The sequence below is a fragment of the Pectinophora gossypiella genome, chromosome 29 (assembly GCF_024362695.1).
Source record: "Pectinophora gossypiella chromosome 29, ilPecGoss1.1, whole genome shotgun sequence".
In the NCBI taxonomy this organism is placed as follows: domain Eukaryota; kingdom Metazoa; phylum Arthropoda; class Insecta; order Lepidoptera; family Gelechiidae; genus Pectinophora; species Pectinophora gossypiella.
Window position 1 is genome coordinate 3,173,903 of NC_065432.1, and position 21,014 is coordinate 3,194,916.

Genomic DNA, 21,014 nt, shown 5'->3' on the forward strand with positions numbered 1-21,014 from the left:
ATAAGTTATTACGCAACTCCCCAAACTTACGTTATGGTCAATTTAAATTGGTTTTTAGGGTTCCCTGGGTCTATAAACGCGCCTTACGCAGCAGGGTCCGCATAACACCAGCGTCGTGGTTCACGCCGCAACTTGGGCTTGTGCCCTTTTATCTCAAGACGTTCACCACCACCTTATGATCATTCTAATGAACATCATCTATGCTTTTTTGTTATTGTTTCGTGGAAATTTTAAGTGATGTTATTGTCTTCTTTTTGTGTGTGGCGTCCTTTTATAATAAACAATTTCTATTATATTCTATTCTATTAAATATCATCATCATCTCCTTGGCAAAATTTAATTTGTCAAACTTTGTAATTGGCTAGTATAAGATTTTTAACATCGCAACTTTAATTAAGATTATTATGAGCTGTAAAGTTTGCAATAAACGATTAAATAAAAAAAATAATAATATCCCGTTGCTCACAGGATCCCCGTGTTGCCAGTTCGGCGCGTAATCGCGCACTGTAGTAAAGTACTGTCAACGTCGCTATATTAACAGTAACTTTGCGTCCCACTTTTTGAGCACTGTTTTCTATCTACGGTAGTAGTAAATCTATGGTCCCATATAATAGGGGGCGCGCCTATTGCTATTAACCGCATATTGGCATTAATATAGTCTATTATTATGCAGCTTCTTCATTATTCTACGTATTTGCACTTCACTGCATATTTTTCCTTGAATATTAATGAATAGCATACAACCATGTTTATTTTACTAAAGTACTATGCTATAACTTTAAAATAACGGCCTCTGTGGTAGAGCGTTGGGCTCAGGCTCCTGTTTCGAATCGCATAAAATATCAGTTTGTGATCCCTATCTATCTATCTACTCAGCCTGTGTCCACCCACTGGGTATAGGCCTCCTCTCTTTCACGCCATCCTTTCCGGTCCTGTGTATGTCTCATCCATTGCTTTCCGACGTACCTCCTAAAAGTGGGTACTGACCGATGTTACTAGGCGTATTGTACAGTCATGAGCAATATCGTGTAACCACTTTAGAACCCTGTCGCACTATCATATTTGACATTTAATGAGACTTACGGTTTAATTTGTCAAAAAAGTTAATGTGACATGGTTTCAAAGTGTATACATATTAGTACTCGTGACCGTACCATTCGCAGCGAGCGTGATATGTTACGTCATGTGCTTAAAATCAGTGTTGATGCTCGCTACGAGCGCCTTATTTCCCTGTACTGACAGCACGAACGCTCGCTGTGTAACACATTACATTGCGCCTCGTAACACCAGTCAGTACCCACCTTTATGTTAAACGACCACCGTGCTCCCCCCTTGGTTAAATCACTGCAGGCTGATCACCCGATTGTCCGAAAGTAAGATGATCTGTGATTCAGAGGGTACGTTCGAGGGAGACGGGCAGACCGCGCGCGTTCCCTCACTCCTTAGCAGTTTACAACTTAAATAGACTAAAGTGGCCTTCATCGGGGATTGTTATTGTTATTGCGAATAGAGTCATGACAGACGGACAGACAAACGGACAAAAAAAGAATTTTTTTTTAAACCCTCATAATTGATTATACTGATCCGCCGGCGTCAACTTATATTATATTATTCATTTTATTTATTTATTTTGAGAAAGACCTACGGCCATATACATTTTCTAAAATAATAACCAGACAATACCTAAGGCTAATAACAAGTCTCCACCTAATAGTGGCTAAGTTATTTACCCTTTTACAATCATGAAAATCAAGAATTAAGTAAAGTAGGTTAAGTAAGGTTGGTGCAAACATTTGACGATCCCAAACTAGGGCTAATAAGTCATATGACGATACATAGATCGAAATAATTTCGCATGGACAGGAGGAAGACCCGTGTAATGGTAACCACACTCGTCCCGGCTTGACAAGAACTGCGTGTACAAGTCCCGTCCGGGTCAGAATTTTTTTCGATTTAATTTTCTCTTTGTCAATTTCCCTAAGCGTGGGTGAGGGCTATAAAAACAAAAATGATTATGCTGAACCCGCAGCATGAAACATATTTCATTCTTGGCATTTTTTTGTTTAAACTGTACATTGTAATTTCACATAATAGAAATCGCTTGCGCCTCAACTGTATTGTGACAATTACAATATATAAATAGTCAATATACAAATTGATTGTTAAAATGATTAATTGATTGATTGTTATTTTATTGTCTGTTTTTGTTTGTGTTCTGATTATTAGAGTTCATATTCATATTCATTTATTCATTGCAAAGTCACAAGCAGTTAGGTGTTACATACATGGTATTAGGTACATGTGACGCCCTGCAAGGGAACAGCAACGTAAGAGGTGACAGCAGCTTCATTATAACAATATTATTAAGTAAATAAACATAAACAGCCTATATACGTCCCACTACTGGGCACAGGCCTCCCCTCAATAAACCGAAGGGGGGTATTAAGTAACATAGTAAATAATGAATTAAACAAGTTTAAGGTAACAAAATTATTATACACTTACAAAATTATTACTTTAAATTATTATATCACAGTCTAAAATATATATATATATATATTTAAAATTCTATTAGTTCTGTGCAATAAATGTATTTGATGTGATTGTTAACGGGTATTACTTAACACATACCTTGACTTGTCCACACATAAAACATACACAAAAACATGCCTGTAATCCTTAATAGGGTGGGCCGGAACATAGAGAACTTGTTGAGCATGGCCAGTAGGGAATGCAATCCCGATTTCGCGGGATCCCGATCTCGCGAGATCTCGTCAAGTTTTTCGAGATCAATCCCGAAGCATAATATGACGAGAGCCCATTCGAGATTGATGCGATTGGGTTAATCTCCTTGAGTTATAATTTTTGTTTTGATCATACTGATTTCCAAAGAAAACTTAATTATTCAGTTAACTAATATTGAAGAATGAAGGCTTTTTTTTTCTTTCAAAAAATATTTTGTTTTAATTACAACACACTATCACAAACAAATAGTTTTCATCATTTTCAGCCATGCTTTACAATTTTTTTTATGAACTAGACGAGATCCAGAAAATTTCGAAATCTCGCGGGATTAATATTTCCAATCCCGCGGGATCTCGAATTTGCGATCTCGAGTCGGGATTGCAATAAAAAAAAGTACAAAAAAGGGGCTATGAGTATTAATTTTTAATCTTAGTGTTCTTTTTATTTATTTTTTATTTTCCGTGTGGTTTATGTCCTGTGTTAAATGTAATGTGCCTGTCTGTGTCTGTGGTGTCCGAATATAATGAAAATTTCTTTCTTTGTTTCTTTCTTTTTTCTTTCTAATAGAAAGAGTACATGAGGCGGCTTTATTGCCAAGTAACAACCTTTGAGTATAATATGTACTCAAATCCTCATCTGTTCTATTGCTAGTGTATTTATTTTTTATGCCCCATAATGTTTTATGTATGTGTCAATAAATTAGCATATGTAAATTTAGTATCTATAATAATATTATAAACCGGTTGTGTTTGTTTACAATTATATTATACAACTTACTATGTCGTGTTATGGCACTGTTAACACTTAAATAACTTAAGATTTAAATTAAATACACTTGTCATGCGAAATACATGACGTTTGTATGTAAAGTTTAGCATTATATGCATAAACATTATAGTAATTTATTGTAATTGTTTAAGTATGTCGGAAAGAATAAACTAATATTAATTTATGTGTATTTTTTTAAAAGAACGTCTAAGGCCCTGTGCGACGTTCGTGGAATGAGACGTTCGTTATGTAAAAATTGACGATTCAAAGTGTACCTACTGAATAAAGATATTTTTGAATTTTAATAATAATAATTGTTATAATGTAGGTAAATTCAGTGCTTCTATTTTTTAGACCCTCGGCTCTTCTATCGTGTGGGTTGTGAGGTGGAGTACCAGTCTCATCGACCCTGGTGTCAGGGTTACAATTGAGCCCCCAAAGGCCCCTGACATGGCTCATGTAACGACTACTTACTTACATCAGTAAGTAGTAACCGGGACCAACGGCTTAACGTGCCATCCGAAGCCCGGATCATCTTACTGTCGGGAAATCTGGTGATCAATGTAAAAGTGTTTTTGTCTATTGGCAAACATAATAAATAAATAAATCTCTCTCATACATAAACAGCCTATATACGTCCCACTGCTGGGCACAGGCCTCCTTCCAATCAACCGGAGGGGGTATGGAGCATACTCCACCACGCTGCTCCAATGCGGGTTGGTGGAGGTGTTTTTACGGCTAATAGCCGGGACCAACGGCTTAACGTGTCCTCCGAAGCACGGAATCATCTTACTTTTTCGGACAGTCAGGTGATTCAAGCCTGAAAAGTCCTTACCAAACAAAGGACAGACTCGCAAAGTGATTTCGACAATGTCCCCATCGGGAATCGAACCCGGACCTCCAGATCATGAGCCTAACGCTCTAACCACTAGACCACGAAGGCTGTTCTCTATCTAAAACTACTTCTCTATCTAAAATCTCTCTAATCTATCTAAAACTACTCCAGCATCTCAACCGGCGTGTTCGCGTAACCCGCGTTTCTCTCTTGACAGTTGTTTAATGGTGACCCTATGATTGTCTAAAATATCAAATGAATTTACAGGAGTTGTCAGTTTCAACCAATCACAGGAGAGAATTTACATATCCTAGTCATATAATAAAAACCACAAAAATTCTTAATTCAAATTCATAAATATTTATTTTTCAGCGCTTTTTGAACGTCAAAATTAAATTACATATTATGTAACTAGCTGTAAAACTATTACCACATCGGAAGGTGTAACGCTGAGGGAAAGACGTGGCCAGAAAACCTCCCAGCACAGGGCCCTAGTCCTACTGTTTCATGTTTTCCTTTTTTTTTTGTTTGTTATAAGTACCATTTGACCACTCAAGCGGCTTTTTGTTTACATTCTTAAGTATGTGGTTTTTTTAACAATAAAACCTCGGATTTCTTTCAATTCATTCCATTGCGACTAAAAGTTGAGTCCACTATTTTATACCTGGATTGAAAGATTGTCTATTCCGAGGTCTAGTTAACAAAAATCATGTGTTTTTATCTACAAGGCGACGATAAACGTATGTCTTTATTAAAACTGAGTTATACCATTTGGCATCTGTATAGCCGAGGAAAACGATTTATGCTGAGCGAGATCCTTTTATTCCGGACTCCACCGCAGATGATCGGGCCGTCAGTGCGTTGCATTTAGAATACTTATTTTTATTATTATTGTTTTTATGATTTTGGTTTGTTTTTCTTTTTATTTTGGACTTTTTTTTTGTCTGTGTACTTATTGATTTCCGTGTGGTTTCTATCCTGTGTTAAATGTAATGTACCTGTCTGTCTGTGTCTGTGGTGTCCGGGAGTAATAAATGTTTCTTTCTTTCTTTCTTTATAAAAGTAGTCGCAAGAAAAACCTCGGCATAGGATAGTGCCTACTAGACGATGTTAAAAAAATATAATTATAAATTCTCAATGGTGCTAATTCCTGTAAACACCATCTAATTTTATTTCAAGTTATACCTGTCATTTTCTTATCCGCCGAAAGGGAAAGGGACGGGTTATCGACAGCCATAAGCTTTATGGAACACACGTCAAATGTAGACAGAGATCTAAAACAACCGTCTAACAATATTACATTGCCCAATAACCCGACAGAATTAGTTCTTTCGCCCGGGTTATTCATTCATTCGCTCATTCATTTTAAAGTTAACAGCTGTCAATCGTCCGTACCTTTCCTTTTCGGTGGATAACAAAATGACAGGCACCTATAATAAAATAAAATTAGATGGTATATATTGGAATTAGCACCAATATGGTTATTTTAGCTTTGGTAATTCAAATAACAATAAAAGTCTTAATGTAGTCACCAGAATGTCAAAAACATCACATATTATCACACCTGTTTTCAACCGTAACAAACAAGCAAAGCTAAAACTTACATAAAAAAAACACGTGAAGCATCCAACAACACAAACACAGCACGGAAAAACTAAAAAAAAAACCTCTTTCGAAAACTGTCAAAACTTTTCAGTTGCACGGCAAAACAAAAATAACTTTATGTCACAATCTGTTAAGAAACTTATTTCGAAACGATGTTTGGATTGGATTTACTCGCGTTACGTGGTGCGCGTGCGCAGGTCAATCGCGAACTGGCGGGTGATCCGGCGCAGGTGTCTTTTAGAACGATCAATGGTGGACGGCGTTATGCAATGGCGGGTGAGTGAGAGTGAAAAATTATTATCTTATCAACGTGGTTCCGTGAAAATTGAAGGAAATCCGTTTTAGATTTGATTGCTGTTTTCCTGGCGGTTTTTTTGGAAGACATTGTTTTGGTAGATGAAGCCGTTAATTTTCAAATAAACCGGTATTTTATATTTATATAAATTATGTAAACAGTATATAAAGCGAAGGTTTGTGGTAAGGCTGGCAGAGGAAGACCTAGAAGGACGTACATTGCCCGAATTGAAGATGTCCTCAGAAAAGGTTCAGTAAGATCTACTCTGAACCGGCGTGCTTGTATGAAACGATTGATGAACGTGGAGGAAGCTAGAGAAGTATGTCGGTATCGAAGCAAATGGAATTCCATAGTCTCTGTTTACCCCGGTGGGAAATAACTATATAAAAGGAAATAATTATAATAAATAAAAGGGACAAATCACAAAAATCACTATGTGATCCCTAGTTTGGTGAGGACAGTACAGGCTGATCACCTGATTGTACATAAAGTAAGATGATCCGCTTCGGAAGGCTCGTTAAGCCTTTGGTCCTGGTTACTAAGTACTTACTGATGTAAGTAAGTAGTTACATGAGCCATGTCAGGGGCCTTTGGCGGCTCAATAATAATCCTGACACCAGGGTTGGTGAGGTTGGCAATCCACCTCACAACCCACACGATAGAAGAAGAATAAGGGTGGTATTAATAAACGAATGTCAGCTGAGACTGCCCTTAAGATCATGCTCAAGTCTCTGTTTTTATATGAGAACTGTCACATTGACATGATCTTGAGGGCAGTCTCGAAGCTGAGATTAGTTTACTAATGGCCCCGATTCCTGCAGACACCGCCTAATTTTATTTTAGGTTATATCCGTCATTTTCGTATCCGTCGAAAAGGAAAGGGACGGATGATTCACAGCTCTTAATTTTAGGAAGAATGAGTAAATTAATGTGTCGGGTTATTGACTGACGTAAAATTTTTAGACGGTTGGTTTAGATTTGTGCTTAAAATTGACGTGTGTTCCATAAATTTTATGCTTGTCGATTACCCGTCCCTTTCCTTTTCGGCGGATAAGAAAAGGACAGATATAACTTAAAATAAAATTAGATGGTATTTACAGGAATTAGCACCAATACCACCCTAGGTCACGTCAAAAAAAACAGCAGTACTAAATTTTTCTTTTTTAATCCTTGCTCAGCAGAGAATCTCGACATTGTACATCATGGCATAACGAACCTTAACTAATTATAGAGAACTGTAAAATAGTGAATTACCGAGCGGAAAGCTAAAATTTTTATGGCCAGTTTAGCAGTAAAAGTATCAAAATTACATAGTTTTACAACATTATAGTCATTAGGTAATATTTCGACGTTTTCGGAACCCGCCTGTGACGCCTGAATATCCAAAGGGATAGGCGGAGATGTATTGTATGGGCTCAGCCACTCCTCACCATCTTTGTTTAAGTCCCATGTAATAGGGGGTCTGTAACTTTAGTTCGAATGTCAGTAGTTCGATGAATGCTTAACATAAACTGCCTATATACGTCCCACTGCTGGGCACAGGCCTCCCCTCAATCAACCGGAGGGGGTATGGAGCATACTCCACCACGCTGCTCCACTGCGGGTTGGTGGAGGTGTTTTTACGGCTAATAGCCGGGACCAACGGCTTAACGTGCCCTCCGAAGCACGGAATCATCTTACTTTTTCGGACAATCAGGTGATTCAAGCCTGAATAGTCTTTACCAAACAAAGGACAGTCTCACAAAGTGATTTCGACAATGTCCCCATCGGGAATCGAACCCGGACCTCCAGATCGTGAGCCTAACGCTCTAACCACTAGACCACGGAGGCTGTTGAATGCTTATTCGACTGAAATATTTTTCGAATTATGTTTTTAACGAACGCTCATTCTTCCGAGTCAGCTTTGACCGAAGCATTCATCGAACAACTCACATTTCGAATTTCCAGTTGTTCGATGCATGCTTCGGTCAACCGTTCGTCGGTAAAAGAGGGGTTCGATACAAAGTTGACTCGGAAGAATGATCATTCGTTAAAAAGGGTTTCGAAAAAATATTTCAGTCGAATAAGCATTCATCGAACTACTGACATTCGAACTAAAGTTACAGACCCTGAAATAGAGGGTGAACCTATTGCCATTCATCATCACTAATTTAAGAGCCACGCTCTTGTCGGTGTAGCACTCTCCATGCTACTTTTTTAGGGAAAAATAGGGCAGAAGTTTCCCTCTTGCCTTCCGCCCCGCAGTACTCTGTCTGACGCAAGTGGGATGACACCCAGAGTAGTCTATTTTAAAGCCGTACTAGGACTCCTGTCCTCCGCCTCTGAATAGTACTGACAGTTACTGCTCCCCTCTGTCAGGTTCCAGGTTACAGTCCCTGTGACTTGTGACCGTCCTGCATTGCCGTACCGATGGCTCCCATCGTCGCCTCTGCAACCGTTGAGGTCTTCACCCGTATCCCTGGGCAAGGGTTCTATTGCCATTAACCAGGCACAAATACAATGATCCAAACAAGAATTCGAAGTCATAAATTCGAATTCAAGGGTTTAGAGACCGTGTCAGGATTTGAACCTATGACACAACGATGTAAACCAGAACAAGGCTATCACGAATTAGGTATGCCTAGCAATATAATGTGAATCATGCAAACTTTGAAGCTTGACTATTAAACTAACATTTGTCGGTAACTTTGATGTATCATAGAAAAAAAATTGTAGATAGTACGCCGACATAGTTATGATTGGACAGATAATACAAATACCAGGAACGGTTTTGTGTTTGAAAGAAATGACTTTTCCTCATCATTTCTTAGTATTGACATGTATTTGCGGATGTGTTGATTATTGTTATATTTTCGATGATTCGTTTGTAGTCTACACAAAATACATAGAGCTATTCATTCGTAACGGCTTCTGTGGTCCAGTGGTTGAGCGTTGTGCTCACAATCCTGAGGTCCCGGGTTCGAATCCCGGTGGGGACAAATCACAAAAATCACTTTGTGATCCCTAGTTTGGTTAGGACATTACAGGCTGATCACCTGATTGTCCAAAAGTAAGATGATCCGTGCTTCGGAAGGCACGTTAAACCGTTGGTCCCGGTTATTACTTACTGATGTAAGTTAGTAGTCGTTACATGAGTTATGTCAGGGGCCTATAGCAGCTCAGTAATAACCCTGACACCAGGGTTGATGGCGTTGGTAATCCACCTCACAATCCACACGATAGTAGAAGGAGATTTCGCTTGTAATATTGTTTATTGTAAACTAGACAATATAAATCTTTAAAGAATATAAAAGCCATTGGTTTTGGTTTCATACGTAACATAAACAGCCTATATACGTACTACTGCTGGGCACAGGCCTCCCCTCAATCAACCGGAGGGGGTATGGAGCATACCACCATTAATCCGGGCCCAGGGGGGACAGAGTCACCTTCTCTGCCCTCCACTGGGGCAATTCCTGTTCGGCGTGCCCTTGCCGCGAGGGTGGGCGCCTCTTCCTTCAGTAGGCCGGAGTGAGATGGTGGCTGAGTTCGGATAGGGACTCAGACCTACGTATAACGTAGAACCCTTGCCCAGGGATACGGGTGAAGACCTCAACGGTTGTTGAGACGGAGATGGGAGCCATCGGTATGGCAATGCAGGACGGAGGGGGCGCGTCACAGGGACTGTAACCTGGAACCTGACAGAAGGCAGCAGTAACTGTCAGTAATATTCAGAGGCGGAGGACAGGAATCCTAGTACGGCTTCGAAATAGACTACTCTGGGTGCCATCCCCCTCGCGTCAGATAGAGTACTGCGGGGCAGAAGGCAAGAAACCACTGCTCTATTTTTCCTTAAAAAGTAACATGAAGAATGCTACACCGACAATAGCGTGGCTACATTGTTTTTATGTTTACGCGGTTATTATCATAATTAAAACACATAATAACGGGTTTGACCTTGATACCAGGGTTGATGAGGTTGGTGATCCACCTCACAACCCACACGACAGAAGAAGAGACAGGTTCTTACCGCGTTTAAATCAGGGATATTTCGACACTGTTGCAAGTATCATGATCACGGGATGACTGATGAGATTGGAGTGGAGTAGGTAGATCCATAATTTTCTACGGGCAGACATATCTGTCTACCCTCTTTCTTTGCTGCTTGTTTATGTATTTGATATCGGAATGTTCGGAACTGAACACTACGACAAACCGCACTCACTGTGTCCTCACGTTTTGTCACCACATTAGGCCGTTTTAAGCTTTTCACAACACCTACCGCTGGATTCCACATGCTCGATAATTTGAACCCGTCTTCTCTATTGAAATTTTTGTGTTTTCTGATTTCAATAGCCTCCTTTACGAGTCTAATAGTGTGGCTCTTAAATTAGTGATGATAAAACGGAGAATTCATCGAAATAGATAAATGACACTTACATAACTGGCAGATACGCATTGTCCAATATAAATGAGGATAAATCACGTGCGGTGGAGTAATTCCATTTATTTATCATCTGTGTGCCTTATCAGACACGATTCATGACTTTTTGCCGCACCGGGTATTGAAGCTGTAGCCCCGTAAGATCACTGCGACTAGCCCGACTGGGCTGTGATTAGCCCATCGCCCGTATACTTTTTATTAAAACTGTTGAAGATGAAATGATGAATGGTACTGTAGTAAATGGAGGGGAGGTGGGATCATACATTGTGATGGAAGTAAGTAAGTTTTATGGCTCAGCACATTCAGTCATATACTGACACTAGCGACCCGCCCCGGCTTCGCTTGGGTGCAATGCTGAGGAAAAAATGAAATTATTTACGACATCACATTAAAAACCTCAAAAAATAACAGTATTTCTCCACTATTTAATGGATGTTATTATACATATAAACCTTCCTCTTGAATCACTCTAGCTATTAAAAAAACCGCATCAAAATCCGTTGCGTAGTTTTAAAGATTTAAGCGTACATAGGGATATAGGGACAGAAAAAGCGACTTTGTTTTATACTATGTAGTGATGATACAATAATATTGGTGCTGATTCCTGTAAGTACGGTCACTAGCATTAATATTTATACACTTTGGTACCATGTCACATTAACTTTTTTGACAAATTGAACTGTAAGTCTCACTAAATGTCAAATATGTTAGTGCGACAGAGTCCTAAAGTGGGTACATTATATTGACTGTACTTACCCACTCATTAATTCATTTGCTCATTCTTGCTAAAATAAACAACTGTCAATCATCCGTCCCTGTCCTTTTCGGCGGATAAGAAAATCACAGGTATAACTTAAAGAAAAATTAACAAAATGGCGGAAAACAAGATGGCCGCCATACAGAGTTGTAGGGGTGGGGGGGCAGTTTCGAACAAATACAGAGAGAACCACGCGAAATCTAGTTATACATTAAAATACAAAATGTTTCTGTCTCGCATATCATCGTCCAGTTACTACGATTCAAACTACAACCTTTCTCTTTCGCACATGTCTCCTGTCTCATTTATATTTATTGCTTGTTTATTTTTTACCGGGTCATTACTTCATTAGGGTTGGAAAGGTGTAAAGCTTTTGGTAATCCTAGCCAAACTAGAGATCATAACGTGATGTTTGTGTTTGCACTGGGATTTGAACTCTGGACCTCCGGATCGGAGGCTATTATTCGATGGTGTAACATACATACATAAGCCTATTTCCCACCGGGGTAAGCAGACACTAAGGGTGGTATTAATAAACCAATCTCAGCTTTGAGACGGCCCTCAAGATCATGTCAATGTGACAGTTCTCATATAAACACAGTTACTTGAGCATGATCTTGAGGGCAGTCTCAGCTGAGATTAGTTTATTAATACCACCCTTAAACACTCAGAGACCGACACAGAGCAGAGACTGTTTGCGGTGGTATAAAACTAGTGCATTACATGGTATAGGAAAGGAACACTATACAAAAATGTCATTCGTATCGCATAAGTGCGAGCGAGACACATTACGTGCTCTCTCTCTTACTCTTTAGCGGTTTACGGTCCTTTAACAATAAAGCTTACTAAAGTAATCCCCAGAAGGGGTGAGGTGGCGCCCGATACGAATTGGTGAGGGGCGGGGTGTTCCGGGGTTCTTCTGTCCTCAATAATTCTCAGTATTTTTCTTTTTCCCAATACAAATACTGAGAATAACACGATAACATGATATATATATATAATAAAAAAAATTTTAACAAAAAAAAAACCGACTTCAAACGCAAAACTAAAAAGCAATAAATAAATTTACTTCGCACAAAGTAATTAGTACGTATTTTCAATTAGTTAATTAATTTATAATTCTGAAGCCGGTGCCAAGGAAATGCTACAACGAAGTACCGATTCATATATTTTTCAATACTGATTGTTTTGTAATTTTTTGTTTGACATTGTTTTGTAATTGCTTTGATATAGGTATTAAACAATATTGTGTGTACATAGTAATTTGATATTGTAGTAGGGTTGTTGTAGCATTTACTTGGCACCGACTTCAGAATTATAAATTAATTAACTAATTGAAAATACGTACTAATTACTTTGTGCGAAGTAAATTTATTTATTGCTTTTTAGTTTTGCGTTTGAAGTCGGTTTTTTTTTTGTTAAAAATTTTATTTTATTTTACGATTTTAAGTGATGGTTAGACCGAGCAAAGATGCAGACAGACAGATTTTCTGATTTATATTCATATATAATAATATAATATATTATTAGTAGTGATCACAATTATTATTGATGAACATGTTTACACACACACACTCACACACGCGCTAACGCACACGAGCACACGCGCACGTACACACGCACACACACAGATACACGCACACACACAGACACACGCACACATACACACACACACACACACACACACACACACACACGCGCGCGCGCACACACACACGCACACACACACACACATGTGTATGTGTACATACACACATGTGGTTGTCAGTGGAAGCTGCTATCATACACACTCACGCATACATATAGATACAGTAGATTTCGCGTGGTTCGCTCGCTGCTAAAGCAGCTCGCGTGTCCTGTTTATTCGAAACTGTCCCTCTTCGTATGTCGGCCATTTTGTTTTTCCGCCATTTTGTTTTATTTCACCGGCGACAGAATTTGACCAAGATTTAAATGGGTGTCGTGGAAACAAACAAAATCCAGGTGCAATAGGTTTGCCAGACCGTAGGATGTCTCCCTGATTGGGAGCAGTTTTCAAAGATGACGTTCCGATCACACCCCTATACATCATTTTTACCCCCAAGACATTTTCTGGAAAAACAAAATTTTGTATGGCGGCCATCTTGTTTTTTCGCCATTTTGTATTTTTTTCACCGGCCATTAAATTCGACCAAGATTTAAATAGGTTTCGTGAAAGAAAAATTGGTTCAGGTGTGATAGTTTCGCCAGGCCGTAGGGTGTCACCCTGATGCGGAGCAGTTTTCGAAAATCGGGAAGTATTTCCATACTTAACATGACGATCCGATCACAACCCCGATATATATTTTATATCCCGAGACATTTTCTGAAAAAACAAAATTGTGTATGGCGGCCATCTTGTTTTTCCGCCATTTTGTTTTTTTTTTTTACGCGCTATGGAATTTGACCAAGATTTAAATAAGTGCTCTGAAAGAAATATTGGTTCACGTGCGATAGTTTTGCCAGGCCGTAGAGTATCTCTCTGATGCGGAGCAGTTTTTGGTGACCAGAAAGTATTTCCGTACTCTACATGACGTTTTGAGTAAGCGCCCCATACATTATTTTTACCCAAACGGGCTTCTTCCAAAATCGACAAAATTTTGTATGGCGGCCATCTTTTTTTTCCGCCATTTTGTTTTTTTGCACCGGCGATTGAATTTGATCAAGATTTAAATACGTTTCGTGAAAGAAAAATTGCTCCAGGTTGTATAGTTTTGCCAGGCCATAGGGTATCTCCCTGATGCTGACCAGTTTTCGAAGGTCGGGAAGTTTTCCCGAAGCCTAAAGATCGATCCGATCAATATGACTTTACAAACGCACTAGTCGCTCCTACGATTTTTGAAAATTCCCCTCGATTTCTCTGGTCTTCCATCATCAGATCCTGACTTCCTTGACATGGGACCCCCTTGGGTATATCTCCTTTCAAACAAAAAAAGAATTATCAAAATCGGTTCATATACGACGAAGATATGCCCGAACAAACATAAAAAAAAAAAAAAAAAAAAAAAAAAAATATACGGTCGAATTGAGAACCTCCTCCTTTTTTGAAGTCGGTAAAAAAATAACAAACAACGGGTGGTATTAATAAACGAATCTCAGCTTCGAGACTGCCCTCAAGATCATGCTCAAGTCTCTGTTTTTATATGAGAACTGTCACATTGACATGATCTTGAGGGCAGGGTCAAAGCTGAGATTCGTTTATTAATACCACCCCTAGCTTCGTGAGCTTTTGTCATGTTATGTGAATTTTCCGTCGCGAAATACATGGTTGGTCGCGAAATTTTGTGTGGATAGAAAAATTCCACTTGATATCAACTCAGAATCATGAGCTGAATATTATAGAACACTGAGGGGAATGATTCTGAGTTGATATCAAGTGGATTTTAACGGGATACAGTCGTGAGCTTATTTCTTTTCTAAATATTTCCTTTTGTTGTTTGTTATGCACTGTATTATGTTATGTGAATTTTCTGTCGCTAAATTCGTGTTCTTTGTGCTTGATATCAAATCAAAATAAAGCTGTTTTTTTTTGACGTGACTTATTGTAGATTTGCCGCAGACGGCATTAACTACTTGGCCGGACAAATGGGGAGCACTGAAGGCTCCTAACCGGGTACAACGTTTAAGACAACAGTCCTGAGGGTGCCCAGTTGGGCGCGAACGTCGGCTCAGGGCGTCGTCTGAGAGGAAAAATATTTGAAAGAATTAATCGACGCTAGTGGGTCGATAGCGATAAGCGCTGATTGAGGGAAATCGTCGACCACGCCGGCGGGGTCGGTATCGGGGTCCTGAAGTGTTTGGTGTCGCGAGCTGATTGGCCGCCTCTATGGCTAGAGTAATCGGGTCGTCGGGATCGTATATTACGCCGATACTTTTCAGTACCGTCTCTGAGCGGGAAATCTAGAGCTGGATCATCCCCCTCAGTTTTTGGTACGTTGTCACTAACACCCTGTATGTGTCACTAACACCCTGTATACACTTAAAATGGTAAGTGTTGAATGTATTGCGGATCCAATTATGGTATAAATTCACACGGCGGCCCTGACCACATTGTATAATATATGCCTGCCTTGTGCTGCAGCGGTACTTGTGTTTACATTTATATTATGACGTGTATGAGCTAACTTATGACCCCGATACCGACCCCGCCGGCGTGGTCGACGATTACCCTCATGCACCGCTTATCGCCTCCGCGACGGCCTCCGTGGTCCAGTGGTTTGAGCGTTGGGCTCACGATCCGGAGGTCCCGGGTTCAAATCCCTGTGGGACATATCACGAAATTCACTTTGTGATCCCTAGTTTGGTTATAGGACATTACAGGCTGATCACCAGATTGTCCGAAAGTAAGATGATGCTTCTGAAGGCACGTTAAGCCGTTGGTCTCGGTTACTACTTACTGATGTAAGTTAGTAGTCGTTACATGAGCCATGTCAGGGGCTTCTGGCGGCTCTATAGTAACCCTGACAATAGGGTTGATGGGGTTGGTAATCCACCTCACAACCCACACGATAGAAGAAGACCTCTTATTGCTATCGCTCCACTAGTGTCGATTCATCGTCATCATCTCCCTAGAATTATCCCGTTTTTCACAGGGTCCTCTTACCTAAGCTGAAGATTTGACAGGTCCGGTTTTTTACAGAAGCGACTGTCTGTCTTACCTTTCAACCCGTGAAGGGACCAGCCCAATACAGGTTAGGTCACATACCTCCGAAAATGCATTTCTCGAGAATGTGGGTTTCCTCACGATGTTTTCCTTCACCGCTGAGCACGTGATAATCATTTATGATCCAAACATGAATTCGAAAACAAATTCAAAAATCATTGGTTTAGGCTCATGCTAGGATTGGAACCTACGACCTGATAATGAGAGTCGACGGTTCTTGCAACTGAGCCATCACAGCTACAACAACGAAGATATACATACATAATTAAGTGTTACGTTAGTAATCGCTCGTTCAGACAGCTTGTCTGTCGCGAGAAAGCGCACGGTCATTGACCCCAATATGCGCACGCGCGCAATTTTACGCACAATCGTGCGCGCAATCTACGCGCATCAGATCTGTGCGCTTTGATAACTATTAAAAGCTTTTATGGACCTTTAGCCTTTTAACGTGTTTTGTGAACTTGTTTTTGTGTATTGCTATAGAAAAAAAATAGTAATTCTTAGAGTAGAACGTTAACTACGGTACCGGAGCCATGGTAGCCCAGTTGGTAGAACGCTTGCCTCTCACTTTGAGGTCGCAGGTTCGAATCCAGCACAGGCCCAAACCAATGATTGTCGAATTTGTTTTCGAATTAATGTTTGGATCATAAATGATTATCACGTGCTCAGCGGTGAAGGAAAACATCGTGAGGAGACCCACATACTCGAGAAATGCATTTTCGGAGGTAAGTGACCTAACCTGTATTGGGCTGGTTTTCCCTTCGTGGTTCGGAAGGTTAGACAGGCTTCTGTGGCTTCTATATAAAACACGACCTGTCAAATCTTCAGGTTAGGTAAGCGGACCCTGTAAAAACGGGATAACGCTAGGGAGATGACGAAGAAGAAACAATGACTTAAAAAAAAATAAGCCAACCAAATATAAAAAAAAAACTACAAGGTATTCGAAAGTGAGTACACAAACCATTACTCAATTTACACGAAATCTGTTGTCTAAAGTTAAGGGCGCGTGCGCATGTGATAAGAATAGTTTAGCAACGATTGTCGCAAGCGATTGGGGAAATCGGACAATTAACCAAACGGCCAGTAATTTATGTTGATGTGTGTTACCCTGTGCATTATAATTGTTTTTGTTAATTATTCTCGTCTAATTTAATTTTTCTGTTAAGCGCGTCCTTGTCGCGGGGGTAAGTAAGATGCGCCCACTTCAGTGGGCCGGAGTGAGATGGTGGCTGAGTTCAGCTAGGGACCCAGACCTACGGGGTTTAACGTAGAACTCTTGTCCAGGGATACGGGTGAAGATCTCAACGGTTGCAGAGGCGGAGATAGTAGCCATCCGTTTGGCAATGCAGGACGGAAGGGGCACGTCACAGGGACTATATTTAACCTGGTCATAGACCCTATCCTTTACCGGGTGAGAGCCCTCAGTGCTCCCCATTTGTCCGGCCAAGTAGTTAATCTACGATACATAAACAGCCTGTATACGTCCCACTGCTGGGCACAGGCCTCCCCTCAATCAACCGGAGGGGGTATGGAGCATACTCCACCACGCTGCTCCAATGCGAGTTGGTGGAGGTGTTTTTACGGCTAATAGCCGAAACCAACGGCTTAACGTGCCCTCCGAAGCACGGAATCATCTTACTTTTTCGGACAATCAGGTGATTCAAGCCTGAAAAGTCCTTACCAACCAAAGCACAGCCTTACAAAGTAATTTCGACAATGTCCCCATCGGGAATCGAACCCGGACCTCCAGATCGTGAGCCTAACGCTCTAACCACTCGACCACGGAGGCTGTTCTACGATAAGTCACGCAAGTCACGTCAAAACAAAAAATAAATAAAGTGACTACAACATGAGAGTCAGTTTGCCAGGAGTAACGCGGGGACTGATGATTATCAGCACACTCCTTTGTGGGTTCCGGTGTGGTTTTCAGTACCATGTTTCGTCATTTAACACTCACAGATACCGCATACGACATACCTTCCACTCGAGGATATTTATGATAAAAGACATAACATAGGCATAGAAACAGGGCGCCACTCCACTCGAGTCAGACAGAGTACTGCGGGGCGGAAGGCAAGAGGGAAACCACTGCCCTATTTTTTTGGTTTAAACATCTTGAGGAAATCCACATTCCCAAGAAATGCATTTTCGAAGCGTCGCAACACAACGCAACTTTGTTATTTGAATTATTTTACCACCTTTTTTGTATTCTATGTATTCTCACAAATAAATTGATTTGATTTGAAGGTATGTGACCTAACCTGTAAGCTGGTCCCTTCACGGGTTGGAAGGTCAAACAGGCAGTCGCTTCTGTAAAAAAAACCGGACCTGTCTAATCTTTAGGTTAGGTAAACGGACCCTGTGAGAAACGGGATAATGCTAAGGAGATGATGATGATGAATCGACATTAGTGGAGCGATAGCGATAAGCGGTCTTCTTCTCTTTGAGAGTTGGATTACCAACCTCATCAACCCTGGTGTCAGGGTTACTATAGAGCAAAGGCCCGTGACATGACTCATGTAACGACTACGTACAATACAATACAATACAAATACACTTTATTGCACCAAAATAAAAAGAAATAATTACAAAAAGTATCTTAACTAAGCACATGGCAAATGGCGGCCTTATCGCTTAAAGCGATTTCTTCCAGACAACCATAAGGTGAGGAAAAATGTAAAAAAAAAAATAATTGAAAGATTGCGGGTACACACTGTAAGTACAACTTACCAATAAATACATGCAAATAAATATATAACATACTTACAAATATAATATATACCTAACTTATATACATAACCTAACATATGTACCTACTTATATAAATAGTACACACAAAATACCTAATAATAATCAACTCAAGAGCTTCAGAATATGAGCACTACAACACACTTTATTATAAAAACACTTTAGTATGGCTACTTGTATGTACTGGTAAGGGGTGTAAGTGACATCGTAACGAATACTGAGAGGGCTGATTTACCTCATTATTCTGAGTTAATATCAAGTGGAATTTTCAATCGCAAAAGTATAGAATTGAAGATAAATAATAAAAAACTAAAAAGAAAACATGAATTTTGCGACGGTAAATTCCACTTGATATTAACTCTGAATCATCGCCCTCAGTATTTGTTACGATGTCACTAACACCCTGTATTTTAAACATTGTTTATTTTTAGTCTTTGTTTTGTTGCACTGATAAAGTCGTATTCAGTGGTGTAGAGGTCGAGTCGGGATATGAACCAGTAACATTCTGTTCTGTTAAAATCCAACAAGAACTCATTTATCTATTAGCGCAACCAAAGAAGGCTAAAGGTGCAACCCACTTGTCGATAATTAGTGTAATTTTGACGAAGAACTGGATCTTAAAAGTGGGTTTTTCGTGTCGTTAAACATAACAACAAACATTACATAAATCAAATCAAAAATCATTTATTTCAGACATAATGGTCCATATTAAGTACATTAATTAATTACACACTTAAAAAAAAAAAATTAAATTAAAACCAAAATAAAATACAATAAAATTAAAATTACTAGTAGTTTTTGTTTGTCAGTAAATGCATCATACAACAATGGCGCATGTACTGACAGTCAAACCTACTCGCAAACACGCTCAGGACGCTGCTGGGGCTGGCCCGCACCCTGCGCACCAATGATGTGCTGCGTTACATAAGCCCACGACTGTTTCCCAATTGGGGTAGTCAGAGATACATCCATCGCAAGTTGAACTAGATACCCACCATCATCATCATCATCATCAGCCGTACGACGCTCACTGCTGGGCATAGGCCTCCCCCAAGGATCTCCACGACGATCGGCCCCGCGCTGCCCGCATCCAGCGGCTTCCCGCGACCTTCACCAGATCGTCGGTCCACCTTGTAGCGGGCCTACCCACTGAGCGTCGTCCGACACGTGGTCGCCATTCCAGAACCTTTCCGCCCCATCGGTTCTCCTCGCTATGTGTCCTGCCCACTGCCACTTCAGCTTCGCAATTCTCCGAGCTATGTCGGTGACTTCAGTTCTCCTGCGATACCCGCACCTCACCGAACTTTGTGTTAGACCAACGTGTTAGGTGGTGAGCCGTCATCATCATCATCATTGGCCTTATACGTCTGTTTCAAACGATTTATGACGTCATTGCCTCGAAGAAATGCACTTTCTTTCATGGCTGTGCAAGCCAATCCTAGAGCGGCAAACTCTACCGCACACTCTGCAGGAGAAATCTCCAACTGGTGGATTGACTGGTGGACTGGTGAGCCGTACCGCTAGTGATTCAAGTATATTTTTATAAGACTGACCATGACGACTCATTTTTATATTTACGGATAAACGTAGAGTCACTCTGCCTCCGTGGTCTAGTGGTTAGAGAGTTAGACTCACGAACTGGAGGTCCGGGTTCGATTCCCGATGGGGAAGTTGTCGAAATCACTTTTTGAGGCTGTCCTTTGTTTGGTAAGGAATTTGCAGGCTTAAATCACCTGAACAAAAAAGTAAGATGATTCTGTGCTTCGGAGGGCACGTTAGGCCGTTGGTCCTGGAATATGCTCCATACCCCCGCTGGTTGATATAGGCTGTTGATGAAACGTAGAGTAACTTAAGTAAATAAATAAATTAACTTTCTCTCTCTCTCTCTCCTTGGCATTTATTATTCCCATCTGATGGTGGGGTCTGCCTTCTTCGTACTTCTCTTCCACTTCGCTCTATCAGACGAAACAAATAAACAAAAAACTTTACAAACAAAGGACAAAGACGGGAGGAGGACTAAGGAGTGTGCTTTACAAACTTTCCGAAGTAAATAAAGTTTACATTTGTACTTAATAAATAATATTACAATTGAGGAGCTCGGTGGCGCAGCGGTAAACGCGCTCGGTCTGCGATTGTTGAAGTTAAGCAACTTTCGCA

General features: G+C 40.3%; 2 protein-coding genes across 5 annotated transcripts in view; one reads left to right on the forward strand and one right to left on the reverse strand.

The window, feature by feature from the left end:
• LOC126379383 (uncharacterized) overlaps positions 1–6,162 on the reverse strand; it is a 53,158-nt gene extending 46,996 nt beyond the window's left edge. For all 4 annotated transcript variants that reach the window (XM_050028117.1, XM_050028116.1, XM_050028115.1 and 1 more), the window contains exon 1: positions 5,953–6,162. The gene's annotated coding sequence lies outside the window, so the exon portion shown is untranslated. The remainder of the gene's footprint in view (positions 1–5,952) is intronic.
• The window catches only part of LOC126379349 (uncharacterized), a 113,982-nt gene that overhangs the window by 56,494 nt on the left and 36,474 nt on the right, over positions 1–21,014 (forward strand). The gene's annotated exons all lie outside the window — the stretch shown is intronic.